The sequence below is a fragment of the Falco peregrinus genome, chromosome Z (genome assembly GCF_023634155.1).
Source record: "Falco peregrinus isolate bFalPer1 chromosome Z, bFalPer1.pri, whole genome shotgun sequence".
Classification (NCBI taxonomy): domain Eukaryota; kingdom Metazoa; phylum Chordata; class Aves; order Falconiformes; family Falconidae; genus Falco; species Falco peregrinus.
In genome coordinates, this window is record NC_073739.1 from 75,064,099 (window position 1) to 75,079,401 (window position 15,303).

The following is a 15,303-nucleotide window of genomic DNA, read 5'->3' on the forward strand; positions in this document are numbered from 1 at the left end:
AGCAGATGTGTCTATACAGCAAAAAGCACTATGCAGAGTAGGGATATGGAGCATCAGTTATCCCCCTGGCAGTCCTCATCCCACCTAAACAAGCCCCAAGAACTTGGTGTGTCTTAGCACCGCTGGGAGAGGGCAACGTGCACCAAACCAGAGCCCAGCAGGCAGGGTGTGCGGATGGGAAATGGTTGGTGGCAGCTTGCTGGACTTCTAAAGGATGGAAACTTCCATTGGGAAACCCCAGGTGCATGCTTGGGATGTCCTGCAACACTAGGGTTTCATGGAGCTCAGACTGTATCTTCTCCTGGCAAAGTAACACCAACTGCAGCCGAAAAGGGGAAGCCTTTCTATATCCCACCATCCTAATAGTTGGGATATTACAGAAATGCCCCATCAAAAGAGAAAGGGGCTTCTGCCAGGTGGTATAGCACTTCTTTGGCATGGCCAGAAATATTGTCCAGCCAATATGCTCCCTGCTGCAAAGATTTCAGCATTAGCCGATGCTCTGTGCCCTGTCACAGCACTTACTTTCATGCATGAAATGAAAACTAGACTCACCAACATACCCAATGGGCCTGTCAAACTAATCACGTTAGGAGGACTGGAAACACACCAGCAGCAAGAGCTGGCCCCTGCTCCAGAGCCCTTGCAGAAATCATGCATCCAGGAGACGGAAAAGCCTCTTGTCGTTCCTGGAACCAGGTCAATAAAAGCACAGACAATTCTATCCAGAGAGAGAGACTTTTTTATGAATCACAAGAAAAAGCAGCTTCAGCTCCCCCAGCTGCAAATAGGTGGGCAGGCACAAAGAGCCTGCACGGAAACGTGTCTGTGCAACACGTGTGGGGAATCGGCCGCCCCGCACATGTTCGGGCTACAAGGCAAGAGGAAACCGCTCTGAATCGCAGCACAAGAGAGCTGTGAAAAACAGCGGCCGCTGTTCAGTGCAACTTCTCCCACCCCCCCCAGCCAGGTTTTCAAATCAAACAGCCTCCCACCAATACACGCATTTACCATGCCAAGGCATGGATGTCAAAGCCGAGCCGTCTCAGGCAGCTTTGAAGGGCCTCATATTCAGGGAGTGAGAATAACTCACCCTTTGGGGAGCAAAACAATCCAAAATGCACTCTGTCCAGGTGCCTCCGGAACAAAACTGCCCCCCGCCCCCCCTGCAATTTTATTTGTTTATAGTTATTTGAGGGTGCACCCTTGCCATAACGCTGTTATTTCTAGAGCTCTTTGCTAAGTGAGAAGCCCGGAGGACTGGACAGAGCTTTTTTTGATCAAATCTCAGAGCAGCAGCAGCATTTTGTTCTCTCTCTTTCTTCTTAATGTATTTATTTTTCAAGCCTTTAGTTCAGATGCACAAAGGAAGGCAAATCACACATTGGCAAAGTCTGGCACAGGCTGCCTGCCCTTTGCATCCGAGAATCATGCTCTAACCACAGGAGGGGATGTGTCCTCATTACCATCGACATTTTTTAGAGCATGGACAAAAGGACCATGGTGCAGAGAGTACACCTATTTTCCAAGTAGACACAAGGTTGTTTTATTATATGTAATATTGTTTAATTTCACAAGTGAATGCTCACGCCTGGCCCCAAGGAACCCAGCCCAGCCTGCCTTCTCCAAACAGGCAGGCAAGCAGCAGCAGCAGATCCCCCCTTCTGCATTGATCATCTTGAAAAAGTCCAGCAAAGGGAGCTTTACACCTCTCACAGATGATCCCACGCAGCATGCAATAGCTGCTGTGCCTGCATGGGATTTGGGCAGGGATCAGCCTGGTTCATCCATAGCTGTGCTGCTGGGCATTTGCAAAGCATGTAGCCTTAGTGGTCACCCCAAAAGAAGCTATTTTTCAAGCAAAGAAGATGTAGTCGACAAAAAGCAGCTACCTTCTCTACCTCCCCATCCATCACCTATAACATGGCACCACAGTACCCCAAAATGTAGTGTCCCCCTGCAGCACTAGCAAGCCATGGCAATATGGAGTAGGGATAGCTGGGTGGGTCAGCCCCGTATGGCCAAGACAGTCCTACCAAGTTACTACCTCCAGTCTCCCAGGTTATTCTCACCCGTGCTCCAGAGACTGGGAAAGACACCAGAGACCACGCGAAGTAGGAAAATACCAGGCTGCAACTTTGTGAACAAAAGGCATTCACTGGTTTAACACCCACATAATTAAAAGCAGGCGCATCCCTCTGGTAATGGCTAGCATAGGGATGTGCCTGGTTGTGTGTTTAATTTAGGGGGCTTGTGATACTACCTACAAAAGCAAAGCTGGCCACCAGTCCCTCTGCAGACTGAGGCTGCTCACAGCACTGATGAAACATGCATCTGACCCTGTCTCTCCCCAGGGACCTCCTTCTCTTCCCATGGAAGCAGGAATAACAGTAGCTCCTTCCTCCCCTCCTTAGGGGGGCATTTGGGTGCTGAGGGACTGGATTCAAACCCTCCTGACAATTCAGAGGGCTGTCACAGTGGTGAGGACCTCAGCCCTGATAGAAGAGAGGATGCTTTTGCTTACACATGCTGGAAATGACAATGAGCTCTGCTCTCCACATTAATCCACCAGCCAACTCCCTGGCTCCACCTGGCTCCTACTGGCTCTTAGCACCACTGGTGGGAATGGACAACTCCTGCTGTCCTCTCCTCATGGGGCAGAGTGAACTGACTCAGTAAATACCAATTGACTTGCTGGATAAAAAGGAAGGAGTGAGAGTGGTCCTGGAGCAGCCACCCATCCCTCCTCTCGGTGTCAACAAACCAGCCACCACCTGGGTTTGGGCCAGCGGAGGTCCAGGCTGCACAGTTGCTCCCAGCATTGGGCCAGAGGTCCCCCTGCAGCCTCTCCCTCTCACCCACCACTTCTTACACCACTAGCCCCACTAATTCCCCCCTCACAGGGGGTGTTGCATAGTATTTAAATGCAACCAGGTCTGGGCTAGCCAGATTTCAGTTGATCCCCCGTCTGTAAGGCAATGCTCAGAGAGGGGTCATGATCCCTCCACCAGCTGCTGCAAATGCAGCCATGACTACAGTACAGCATCATTTATTGCAAACCTTTACAGCCTTCCTCCTCCAGCCTCCACTGAGCAGGGAGCAGCAGAAAGCAATCCCCGTGGGGAAGAGTGAGAGATTTCCCACGTAATGGGCATCAGTGTTAATTCTTCCAAGTGCTGCAGCTTTCCTTTCATTCTGCGACTTTACAAAAATCACTCGATCCTGGCAGCAGCCCCAGAGGGCATCACCAGTCACCTGAAGGAAAACAGCTTCTTCCAGTGCCAGCATCTGGACTGGAGCTGGAGGGTGGCAGCCCCAGCCATGGATGGCCACACTGCCCAAGACAGTTCACAGCCATGCCGCGGCATCAGTGGTGCCTCAAGAGGGCTTGGATGACATCTTTAGGGTGTCACGGCTAATTAGAGCCCTGATGATACCCTCTAATTAGGTAACACCTTCAGACAAATCACCCTCTCCTCTTCAAGCCACATCACGCCTTTGGATACGATCCCTAATTGACTGATAAAAGTAGACTTGGCATTTCTTCTTGGACCTCCTTCCACTTCACAAGGCATTTTGAAATAAACTCCTGGTCCTCAGCCCTGGCTCATACATCAGCTGGGGAAGTGCCCCTCGCATCCACACAGGCACGCACCCACACGGTCAGACACAAAACCGCCATCAGAGGCACAAAGCAAATGCACTGACGCAGCAGCGTCATCCTCCTCTGATCTCCCATTTCTAGCCATCCTATTGCTACTTTCAACAACAGTCAGCAAAGCCTTTTCTAGGAGAACTGGAGTATTTGTGATATGTCAGTGTCCTGGGGGCTTGCACAAGAAGCAGGGCTCCAGCAAAGGAGCCTGGTATCTGGCAACAGGAGGCATTAAAAAAAATGTTTAGAAATTAATATTCCAGAATGTTATCAAGCATCAACATTTCAATCCAGAAGCTTGATTTCTGTTTTCATTAAGTAATGAATAAACGGAAACGATCTGAATGTTTTCATTTTTCCACTAGCACAAAATTTTAAGTAGATAGGCAAAAAAACCCACCACCCACCATCATAACTGCAAACATGCTGAACAAAAACTATCAAAATTCATAGAAGATAAATATTGAGTCCTTCCAAGCCTGCTATAAGAACAATGTCTCTTTATTTGCTTTTCACGAGTTTTTTTATAACAAGAGAGAGAGACTCCAGTATACAGTGTTTTAATATAGATACACACATTCACAGCTGGAATAATAGATTTTAAGGACAGAAGACAATATTACAGCTGAATGTAAGCAGAAATGCATAAACATACTTTCAAAAACACATTCTTTGCACCCTACCCAGATATATACATGGATACATATGTATAATATATATATACACACACACACACGTTTTGAATCGATCAGAACCATTCTTTAAATCAGACTCTAAAGTTTCTGCTGCTTTGGGAAAACATGACCCTGAGGAGACACCATGCGTGAACTTTACATCCAGCAGAAAATGAAACCATGACACACTGCATCTTGAAAGCCAGCCCTGCACCTAACTTAATCCCCGTCCTGGACAATGCCTCCGGAGGGGCATTAAAACCATGCTAGGTGTTTTCCTGGATTTCCCGAACCCCCCGGAGACTCCCTGGCATTCCGGCCGCGTCCATCTCCCCCTCGCTCCCTCCGGAGATGTTTGCGGCTGGGCGCTCCCATCCTCGCTCGCGCTGCTCCTGCGGGATGCGCCATCCAGCCGGAGCCGCGTCCTGCCCCCGCCGCAGGACGACTTACCCGGGGCGGCCCTTGTGGTTTAACACTCGGGTTCCTGCAAAACGTGCAGGGGGGATGATGTACGGGCTTGAAGGGTCAAGAGCAGCTCTGCATCCTCCGTCCCCATCCCCGACAAAGGGATTCCAGCAGATCTCGTGCCCCCTAGTGTCATCCTGGCGAACAGACCGGCACCGGGTACCACCTGGCCCAGGCAGTGCCGGCCCTCACCCATCCTACAGTCAAGCCGGCACCGTGTCCTCCTGCTGCCTATAGCACAATTCAGTGCCGTTTCCAACAGTTCAGGTGAAGGGCAGCGTGAGCCTTCTGGTGCTCCCGAGCACCCTCGAGGCACCAATAGCCCCCCGAGTGTCCCCGTGCCCGGCACGGTGCCACCCCTGTCACGCCTCAGGAAGATCTGCCCCGCCGGCAGATAGCCCGAGTGCTGTCCCTGGCGAGGGGCCAAGAGGAGGAGGCAGAGAGTATCTGCAGTGGACACTGTCCAGAATACAACTCCTCCTAAAAATAGATGGTCCTTGGAAGGGCACGGCCCTTCCAGGGAATGGGAACGCTCGCTGCTAGGAGCTCAGGATGACAAAACTTAAGTGCATGAATAAAAGACACCACTGCCTTTGCACAAAGTCCCTGTTTCCTCCCCATGACAGCACCTGTGGCATCAAGCTCTGGCCATTAGCATGAGAAGCAATGCACAAAACCAGCCCAGAACACAGCATCCCTGCCTGCCAGCCTGCTCTGACCAGTGACAAGATCCAGCATCTCCTGAAAAAATGCCCATGCTGGCTGCAATACTAATGGGTGCAACTAGGACCAGACCCCGCACACAGAGCACCTAAACAAGAGGCACACACTGGATGTCAGCACAGGAAATGTACATTGAGCCCAGGCATGCACCTCAGTTTCCCCATTTCCCCAGCAGCCTTGATGCAGCTTGCCCTCCCTTATTTTGCTCATCCCTCCTCATTCAACAATTGGTTCTTGTGGGGAGACTCCACCGAGAGCACCTACAGCACCAGCCCCTTCCAGCTTGTGCTGGCAGCATGCAAGCAAACCTAAAAAACTCATCACCAAAATTTGGAGAAAACTCTCCCCAGGGCACTGACCTGGGTATGCTGCTTTCTTCTGCAACACCGAGCAGGGACTATAGCTTAGAATAATGGGGAAGTAACTCAGTTCAGTGCTGACAAAGCATCACAAGCCCCAGCGGGGTGGGAGGGGAGAAGGTGTCCTTCCCTCACGCTGCCATGCCTGGTATACATCATGTTTAGGGCCAGGCATACGTCACTGACACAAAATGGACAAATTGGAGGGATTTCAGAAAAACGAGCGACAAAAATGATCAGGAGGCAGAAGGGATTGATTTACAAGGGGAGATTAGAAGAGCTGCGATCAGTCTAGCTGGGCTGAGCAAGTACTGACAGAAGCAGTCAGATGCTAATCTGCAAATGGGATGAAAATGATATGGGAAGGAATAATTCAGCATCTTCAGCAGTAATGGGATGAAATTAAGGGGAGCTTGGGGCTGAGTAGGTAGGCAAAAAAACCCCAGACCAACCCAAAATAAACCGTCTTTCCTAGTTATGCATGACCGTCTCTATCAAAATACACAAAGTCCTTGAAACTCTTTCTGCCTAGGAGAAGGACCCTTGGAAGCAACTGTGCCTTGGTGCCTAAGAAGGTGTGCACACACACATGCATGCATGCACACACACACATGCAGAGCCCTTTCCCACCCCTGACTCACACTCAGGAAAGCAGCAGGGCCTCTGTGTTAACCCGAGAGGATGGAGGCTTCTCGCTTGCAGGAAAGCAGCGGAGAGCAAAGGCTAAAGCTGCTGGGAGCAGTGGGAAGGTCCCCACAGAAGGATGCCTTTGCGCTCCCAGGTCTTCACAGGGGAAAGGTGCTGAGACGGCTTCCTGCAAAGTCGCAGGCGTGAGCTCAGCTGTGAGCACTCGGATATTTACACACAAACAGCACATTACTCAGCAACTCCCATCTGTCAGGCATAATGGCAGCAGCAGCAATAATAAACGACAGAGCCGAGAGACAGGCTCCCCAGGCGCACACCCAGCCCCAGCCCGAGCTGGAGCAGGATGCATTCCTCTGGCCTGCCAGGGAATTAACCAACAGTGGCCAGGAGCTGGGGCTCGCACCCATAAAACTCCTGCTGCTGGCTTCGGAGAGTTGGCCACATCTCCAAAAGCTGAGCCTCCGCTGCAGTTATTTGCACATGTATGTGTATCACAAGCTTTGTGGCCCCGACACTCTGATACAGGGCTTCTTCCCTCCCAAGTCCCCCAGGAGGTGCGCTAAGCACCTTCCATGGGGACAGGGATGCAGCACTTTGGCAGGATCAGGTCCTTTTGGGGTAAATCAGACAAAAGATAACGCACAATCATCAGATCGTGGCTTGGCCTGCTCTGACAACAGGCTCTGATGAAGTTATCCTAAAGGGCTGTTGCAAAGAAGTCTGCTAGGCACCGGGCTTTCATTTCCACAGCACAGCCTGTCTTGGAAAAGTCCACCCTCCTCAGTGAGCCCTGGTGCCAGGACCTGATCCCAGCAAGATGCCCGGTCAGACACAAGCATCCCTTGCACACCTCCAGCCATCACGGCAAAGCTCTAGCTCCTCATGGAGGGGCACGGAGCAAGAACGGCTGCTCCCACAGATTCGTGTGTTTCGCAGGAAGCAGCCAGTGGTCTCTGCCTCGCTGCCGGCACACACAGCCAGCAGGACCAGCAGCAGCGTCTGCAGGTCCCGTCCCTCACAGAGGTAAACAGGCGTGCACTGAGAGTGTGCACAGTCAGAGTTAAATTAGCAAAATCCTAGTAGAACTCAGCAAGTTCCTGAGCAAAAAGCAATCTGAGGAAAGGACCTCCTCGACTATCCCACAAATTAAAACACAAAGAGACGTGAAAAAGAAATCAACTAGCTTCACAGGCAGTCCCCCTTCTGCAACCTGCGCTCTGTACAGACCCTATACATTGTCTAGAAGCACAGGGTGGGAAAGAAAGGGGCTTTCTAAGAGAGTGAAGGAGAAGTGCTGATCTTTATACCAAAAAAGTTTAGCAGATCAGGAAACAACTGCCAGAGGACCCAGGGAAGCCGAAACACGCAGACCAGGTTCTGTCCCCAGCGAAGGCAGCAAAAATTAGCTCACGCACTGGTTGGAGTCCCAATCTGGTTTTAAGATTGCGGTGGGGGAAGTCACCAAGATCTGGAAATGTCAGTGAGTTTGTGCAGCAAAGGGATCGGTGAGCATTATGCAATTCTGGAAAGCAGCCCTCGTACTCATGCTCGGGATGAACTGCCTAGCCCAGGGACAGCAGTTTCACAGAAGCGCCATGCAGGCGCTTTTTTTATAAAATCACACCACCCCCTCAAGAAAAAAAAGAAAAAGAAAAAGAAGAAAAAAAAAAAAATATCGGCACTGCCACAACAGAGGAAAGGGCAGGTTGCGCCTTTGGAGAAACGAAGAAAAGGTCTGCTCTCCCGCCCAGCAAACCCACGGGCTCCCGTTTACAAAGAGCCACCTCGGCTGCAGCCCGGCTCATGCAATGCAGCGGGGTCATCCCTCCCCAGCTCCAACCTGGTGCCGCCCGCGATGCCCGCCCGGCCGGGAGGGGGGTCCCGCCGCGCTCCCCCGCCGCGGCCCCGCTGCCCCGCGGGGTGCGGTGCCGCCCCAGCCCCGCGGCCCCGTCCCGTCGCCCGCCCCCCCCCCCCCCCCCCGCGCGCGCGGCGGAGCACCGAAGTCGCCCGAATTGTTTCCTCGCGGGCTTCGCCCGTGCCCCGGTGGCGCGGGGGGCGGCGCGCGGGCTACGCGGGCGCGCGGGGAAAGGTGCGCGGGTGCGGGGCGGGCGGCGGGGCGGGCGGCAGCACGGGCGGGGCGGGGGGACGCGAGCGATCCCGCTGACCCCCCCCCCCCCCCCCCCTTTTCGTCTCCCAGCGGCGCTTCGGCGGCGGGCACCGGGGCTCACCGGGGCTCGCCTCCGCTGACCCCCGCCCGCCGCCTCCCCCGTCCCGCGGTGGGGGGAGCCCCGCCCCGCCCTCCGGCCCCGGCCGCCCGGTACTCACGGCGCCCTCCTCACCGGCGCTCCCGGCACTACCCCATGCAACCACCGGCTGCTTCTGCACCGGCTCGGGGGCTATAAGCTCTTTTAAACTCCAGCACATAACCCATGTGACCGCAGAAGCCACTGGTAAGGAGCGCCGGGGAGCCAGCGATGAGCTCAGCCCGCACCCCCCGGCACAGCGCCGCGGACGCGCTCCCGGCCCCGCCGCGCGCACCCGCCCCACGCCCGCACGGACACGCACACCCCGCGCCCCCCCCGGCGCGGCCGCCACCGACCACGCGTGAGCCCTTGCACACGCGCCCTGGCACACGCCCTTGCGGACACGCAGCCCCCCACCCCCCACCTCCCCGCGGATGCGGAGCCGGAGGGAGGCACCGCACACACGTACACGCCCGCCCCCCCCCCGTCCCCCCCGCCTCCCCCCCGCCGCCCTTGCACACGCACACGGCGGAGCACACTCGTGAAAGCGCCGCAAGCACGGAGCCACGCACACACACTCACACACCGTGCACCACACGGTCCCTGCGTACATGGGTCAGGGGCACACTGCAAGTCCCCCCACCTCCTCCGAGACGCAGACCCGAGTGAAGGCAGCATGCTCGCAGCCCCCTGCATGCACACGCACACTCCCACGTGCCCCGCACACATGGAGCCACGCACACACTGTCTTGCACAATGCACCCTCCGCACACTCCCACCACCACCATTAAGAGATGCAGACCCAAACGAAGGCACTGCACTAGCATTCCCATGCATGCCACCGTGCACATCCTTGCAGAAGCACTCTCTCGGAGTGCACAACGAAAGCACCACACGCAGAAGCAGGCTGAAAGGAAGGCACCGCACTCACCCCTTGCACACACACCCCCCCCCCTGCACAACTGAACACCCAACACACACACGGCTGGGCCCCCACACCCTCTTGCAGAACCAGTGCACAAGCGAGGCAGCCTGCCCACACGTGCACCCACCTTTCCCACTCAAATGCAACTTGCTGGTGCACGCCGAACAAACCCACCCTGCCCATCCATCGCACCCCCATGGCAGTGGGGTCCCCCATGGCGTGGGGCCGCCTCATTTCCCATCGCAGGTAAAGACCGGGGGCAGTCACACATGTGGGGGGTCTGCAGGGCGAAGGCAGCAGACATCCCCTTCTGCAGTGCACAGTGACTTCTGACAAGGCAGACGCTGCAGGGGTGGCTATGCAGCCGGGCCAGGTCTGCCAGGCCAGGGCACCCGCTCCAGCACAATGGAATTGGGAGTGCCAGGCTGAAACGTGCCAAGCGGGGAGGGGAGCCGGGTGTGAGGCTTTGGTGTGCAAAGGGCTGGGACAGGCAGGCCTGGCTGGGCAGGTGCAGGCGTGTGCTGCTGGGGCACGCCAGCAACACGTGTGAGAAGGCAGAGCTGGCAGGCAGAGGGCTTCGCTCCGAGCTGAGTTATGGAAAATGACTCTTTCCAAGGAATTGCTAAAATTAAAGCAGCAGTGAGGCCAAACGAGTGGGAGCCAAAGGGGAGGGTGAGCAAGGACAGCCGAGCAGCCTCAGGGCAAAGAGGGGCAGTGTGGGCAGGAGGCTGACGAGAAGGCACCCCTGAAAGGGCTCCCGCCTCCCCACAACTCCTGCCACCTGCACAGATGATTGGACACGTCTAGGGGGGAATGTGGGGAAAAGCACCACAGTAGCACTGGCGGGGAGCTGCCATGGGGCGAGGAGGGGTCTGGAGGGAATAGCCCTTCCCAGACACATCCCCCGCTTGGCTGCCAGAGTGCAGATACATACCGAGGTTTCCCCAGCCTGGAAGAGACAAATGCCCATGGAGAAATAGCCTGTTCGCTGCCGTGGGCTAGGTGCCAGTGAAGGGCAGAGACTGATGCTGACAGGGGCTTTCTCAGGAGCCCTGTGGACCCCTACAATTCATTATGGAGTCTTTGCCTTGGCCCGCACCTTGGGGCTGTGGCAAGGTTGGAGTACTGCTCCCTGGACGTCAACATTCAGGTCAGCAGTAAGGGCTGTTTCAGTTTCCAGATATCCAAGCATTCCCAGCACAAACCCCTGTGACTCAGGAAACAACGCATGTGAGAAAACTCTGCAGAGAGGAGTTGGGAGAAATATTCCCATTAGCATGTTCCCACTTCCCCTGGCATCCCAGGACTTCTCTTGCTCTGCAGAAAACAACAGTAGTAACAGCAACAACAACACTTTCTTCCTCTTAAGGCAATGCCCCCCCCCCCCCCCCCCCCCAAACGGCAATCTTTGGGCAAACCTACAAAAGCCAATCTCTTGTTCCAACTAGATATATCTTGACCAAATTAAAGATACCACCTCTCCCTGCAGTTCTGACCCCACACAATGTCACACAAGCAGAGGAAGGGGGCTGAGCGGAAGCCAGGTTTCGTCTAGTTTTTCATTGATGCTACTGAAGCCACTATTAATCAGATGGAAATAATGATGTTTTGTCTCCAATGAAGGTCCACAGTAAATTATCTGTTTATTGCTACTGGGTTTATCCATGAGGAATAAACAGCATGTTGGGTCTCTGGGGGAATTTGTGATAGTTAATAGCAGATCCTGAAAAAACAGGAGGGAAAACTAAAAGCAGAGAAAGGACGTGTCCAAGGGTGTTCAGCAGGTCGCAGCAGAGCTGCAAAATGATCCTCCTGCCTAGAGACTCTGGACCAGATTGAAATAGTCAGAAAATGGAAGAAAAGGAAAGAAAATCCTAACTTTTTTTTCTACCTCTTCATCCCTCCAGCCCTGCTGCCAGCTAGGATCAGGGCTGAAAAAAAGAGGAGTATGAGCTGTGCAAGGAGCAGCAGCTCTCAGATGCCACTGGGAAATGTGTCAGGAGAGCAGGTGTTTTCATGGGGACAGGGATGGAAAGATGCTGCAGCACCAGTAGGTCCAGGAAGAGAGCTGGACCTAGGGAAATGAGTCTCCACTAACTTATGAGCCAACATCAGGCCATCACCGTGGGCTGCTTTTCCCACCCACTGTATCACAGTGGGAGCCACCTGGAGAAAACAGGGGACTTGTCACAAGCCCATACATTCATGTTCGACCAGGAGACTATCACTAAAGATGTCACTCTACCCCTTTACATGCCATCCACCTGCCTCCAGCAGCAGTGGTACCCTAAGCAGAACGGATGCTTCACAGCTGCGTGGCGAGAGTATGGTAGAGCTGAGCCATGGTCAGATCCTGAACTTTTTAAGCTGGACTTGGCCAATTGTAAAGCAACACAGATCTCTTGAATGCCTGGGGCCAAAGCTCAGGGGACAGCACTTGCGTGGTCGTACCCCAAAGCTGGGTAAGAGTCTGAGCCAGTGTCTTTCCAAACCATTTATTTGATTCGTGGCGAACATCTGACTAAATTACTCACAGATTATTCAACCATCAGGAGAGCTGATTGAATGATTACTGGTGAATCATTTGTTCAAAGCAAAATACCCAAATTCCTGCACTGAACTACTGGCAGGCAACCCTCAGATGAGTTTCAGTCGCCTAAAATCCCTGAGTTCACATCAGCCCCTAAGCCTGCGCTCCTCGCTCACGGCTTCCCCAAAATATCCGACCCCTGCCCGACCCCTTGCCACTGGCAGGAGCAAGGTGAATAGGAGACGTGGGGAACCATTCCTTGAATTCCTGCTGGACTTCAGGCGAACAACAACACAGCAGGCTGAGCTAGGAGCCTTGTCTCTTGCCTTTGCACAAAAGAGATTCTCTGAAGGGGGAAAACCCCCACAACAATGGTAAAGAAACGTACAGGGTAGGCAAAGAAAGCAGCTGACCTGGCATGCCGCAGGCCAGAAAAAAGTACAAATGATCTTGCAAAGAAGCAGAAAAAGATGGGAGCTACGGAGCCGACGAGCTTTTTACCAGCCCAATTTAATCATCTTCTCAGCAAATGCTCCCCACGAGGAGCAAGAGGGGAAAGCAAGATCATGAAAAGATTGCAGGCAAAGGAATTCTGCCGGTGCTCCTGGACTGATTAAAATTCCTCAGGACTCATGGCAGGAGAGATTATTTTATGTAAAACTTCACCTTGTCTTTATTACATTTGCCAAACTTCTTCCTGTGTAGATAGTGGGGCATGGTGGGAGGTGCGTGCGAAAGACAAAGATGGAGATAATGAGTACAGGACTTGGCTGTAGCTTTCCAGCCTGTTACCCATTTGCCTGGGAAGGCTGATGGTGATGAGTGTCTGTGTGCATGCACACAGCAAGGTGCGAGCAAGGAGAGGCCATGGGGACCTCCCAGAGCCTGGACAGGGTGTGATGTGGCCGTATGTGTGTGCAAAGGCTTGTGCAGAAGAAAATCCTGTCCTTGGATACAGCCCTGATCACCCGTGGCTCAGACATGAGTGACTAGAATGATTCGGGATGCAGAGGGGTGCAGAGGGAACAAGGTCCCACCAGTCAGTTAAAATATGTGAGTAAAGTTTCCATGTGCAGCAAGGATGTCAGGTTCAGTGCACACTGTTATCAAACCACTCCTGGAAAACAGAGATTGGCATATGGCGAGACCCCTCGCTGCTGCTGCCGGGTAAGATTTCGATGACAAAGTACCGCCTGACACCTGTTATAAATAACATCCGTCCCATCACCCACTCAGCACATGGCCCACTGCTGCCAGCTCCTTGCTCGGAAGAGGCTCAGTATGGAATGAATGCCATATTTAAAATACATTTTCGCATATGTCTTTCTGAGCGAGGAACAACAGGAGAGGGATCTGGAAAAGGTTTTCCCCAGCACCTTTTTCCCTCAGTGCCACAAGCACAACCCCACATAATCTTAGACAAGAACTTGAGACCTTACAGCAATCACGTTTTGTACCACTGTTTCATGAGTATGCTGAATTACAGGACAGGTGTTGCAGTGCTCCTGGAATGGCGAAATCAGAAATACACAGTCTTGTGTATTTGCCAGGTGGGATTTTTTCCCCCAGAGATCAGGACATTTTGCAGGGGTGGGCCAGTGCTGTCCCACTGTCAGGATTGGGGGCCATAGAGGTGTGCAGAGGGATGTGGCTGGCTTGAAGTACACACAGGCTAGTGTGCATCTTCAGGAGGGGACTTGGGCATCCAGTTTCCAGCCTCTGCTGTAACAGGATTGCACCCAACCACCATAGGATCTGCAGTCTTTTCCCCATGGCAGAGGTGCTCTCATTGCCATTGGGAAAGCAAGGATGTCCTGATGGTTGTGGCTCTTGCCTGGATTTGGAACCCAAGCCACAAAACCCTACTGATCGCCAGCCATGTGTGAGCCTGTCCCAAGCTGTGGCCCATGCCAGCATGGCTGGTTTGTCTCCCACAGTCTCCCTGCAGATTAACACCTCAAGGCAGGCCAGCATCTGCTGCAGCATGGCTCCTTGCTCTGGTTGCGGGACTGGCTTCTATCATGAATCATCTCCATCACATAGAAAGCAGAAGCCAGGGATTATAGTGGTTTGAAGTTTTTAGCATGAAAAGGTTGGGTTTAGAAGAAAAAAGTGAAAGAGCTGCCTTTTGAATGTCTTTTGGTAAGGAATTTGCAAATCCCTCTGCCCGCAATTTTCCAAAGTGGTTTTATTTGGAGAGGAGATTAATTTTGTTTCACTGTTGTTTTACCTTTAGCTGAAAAGCATGATTCCCGCAGAAACCCACATTTGGGGTAAATATAACATCACAGTTATAAAAATTCTGGAGAATGTCAGAAAAAATCAAAGGTGACTCAGTTTCAAACTGCAAGTCAGAAACACCTGGGAAACATCAGTGCTGGGTGCAGGGAGCAAAGGAAAGAGATGAGGGAGACTCCCCGTCTCTGCCAGCAAACTCAGCAAGCTCCCGTTTGCTACATTCCGAGAGCCACAATGAGAAATTACCATCACAAATATGATGCCTGGGAAGAGATGCCACTGCTATGTCTGTTCCTGTGCCCCCCCACTATTTGGCCCTCAATGAGTACTAACCTTTCAAGATGCATTTCTTGTAATGATTTGCTGGGTTTCTTCTTAGCCTTGAGAGTAAATTCCTGTAAGTCCAGAAGCTCAACCAAGGAAGTGAAACCCTCTCAGGCTAAGCCCCAGCCTCATCCCATAGTTTCTAGGTGCCTCTGTGTGGGGCACATTTGTACCTGAGGATGGGCGGCTCCCATGGTCACTAATGAATACAGTATGGATGCAGCTATGCATCATATAGCCCTTATATAGCAAAGGAGAAATGCCTCCCCTCCTGCTGCTCCTGCATCCTCTGCTGTCTTCCTCTTCCTTCATCTCTCTTTCATTAGCCATGTCCAAGCCATTCCTTCTTTCAGCCTCACCACTGCCAAGACCAAAATTGGACAAATGTTTGCTTTTCTCTCCTACAACCTGGCCAAACTACAGGGCGTTAACCACACCTGCCTGTTTACCCCATGTTGAAATGTTTCAGTTCTGACCCTTTCACACTCCTCTTTTTTTTCAGTATAGATCCATTTGGCT

General features: G+C 53.0%; 1 protein-coding gene across 2 annotated transcripts in view; it reads right to left on the bottom strand.

The window, feature by feature from the left end:
• Positions 1 to 9,028, bottom strand: part of CNTFR (ciliary neurotrophic factor receptor) — a 209,866-nt gene extending 200,838 nt beyond the window's left edge. The window contains exon 1 of one of the 2 annotated variants that reach the window (XM_055791562.1): positions 8,864 to 9,028. The gene's annotated coding sequence lies outside the window, so the exon portion shown is untranslated. Of the gene's footprint in view, positions 1 to 8,849 lie in introns of both variants that reach the window. The other variant, XM_055791561.1, reaches the window with a different exon arrangement.
• Positions 9,029 to 15,303: the final 6,275 nt, after the last annotated feature.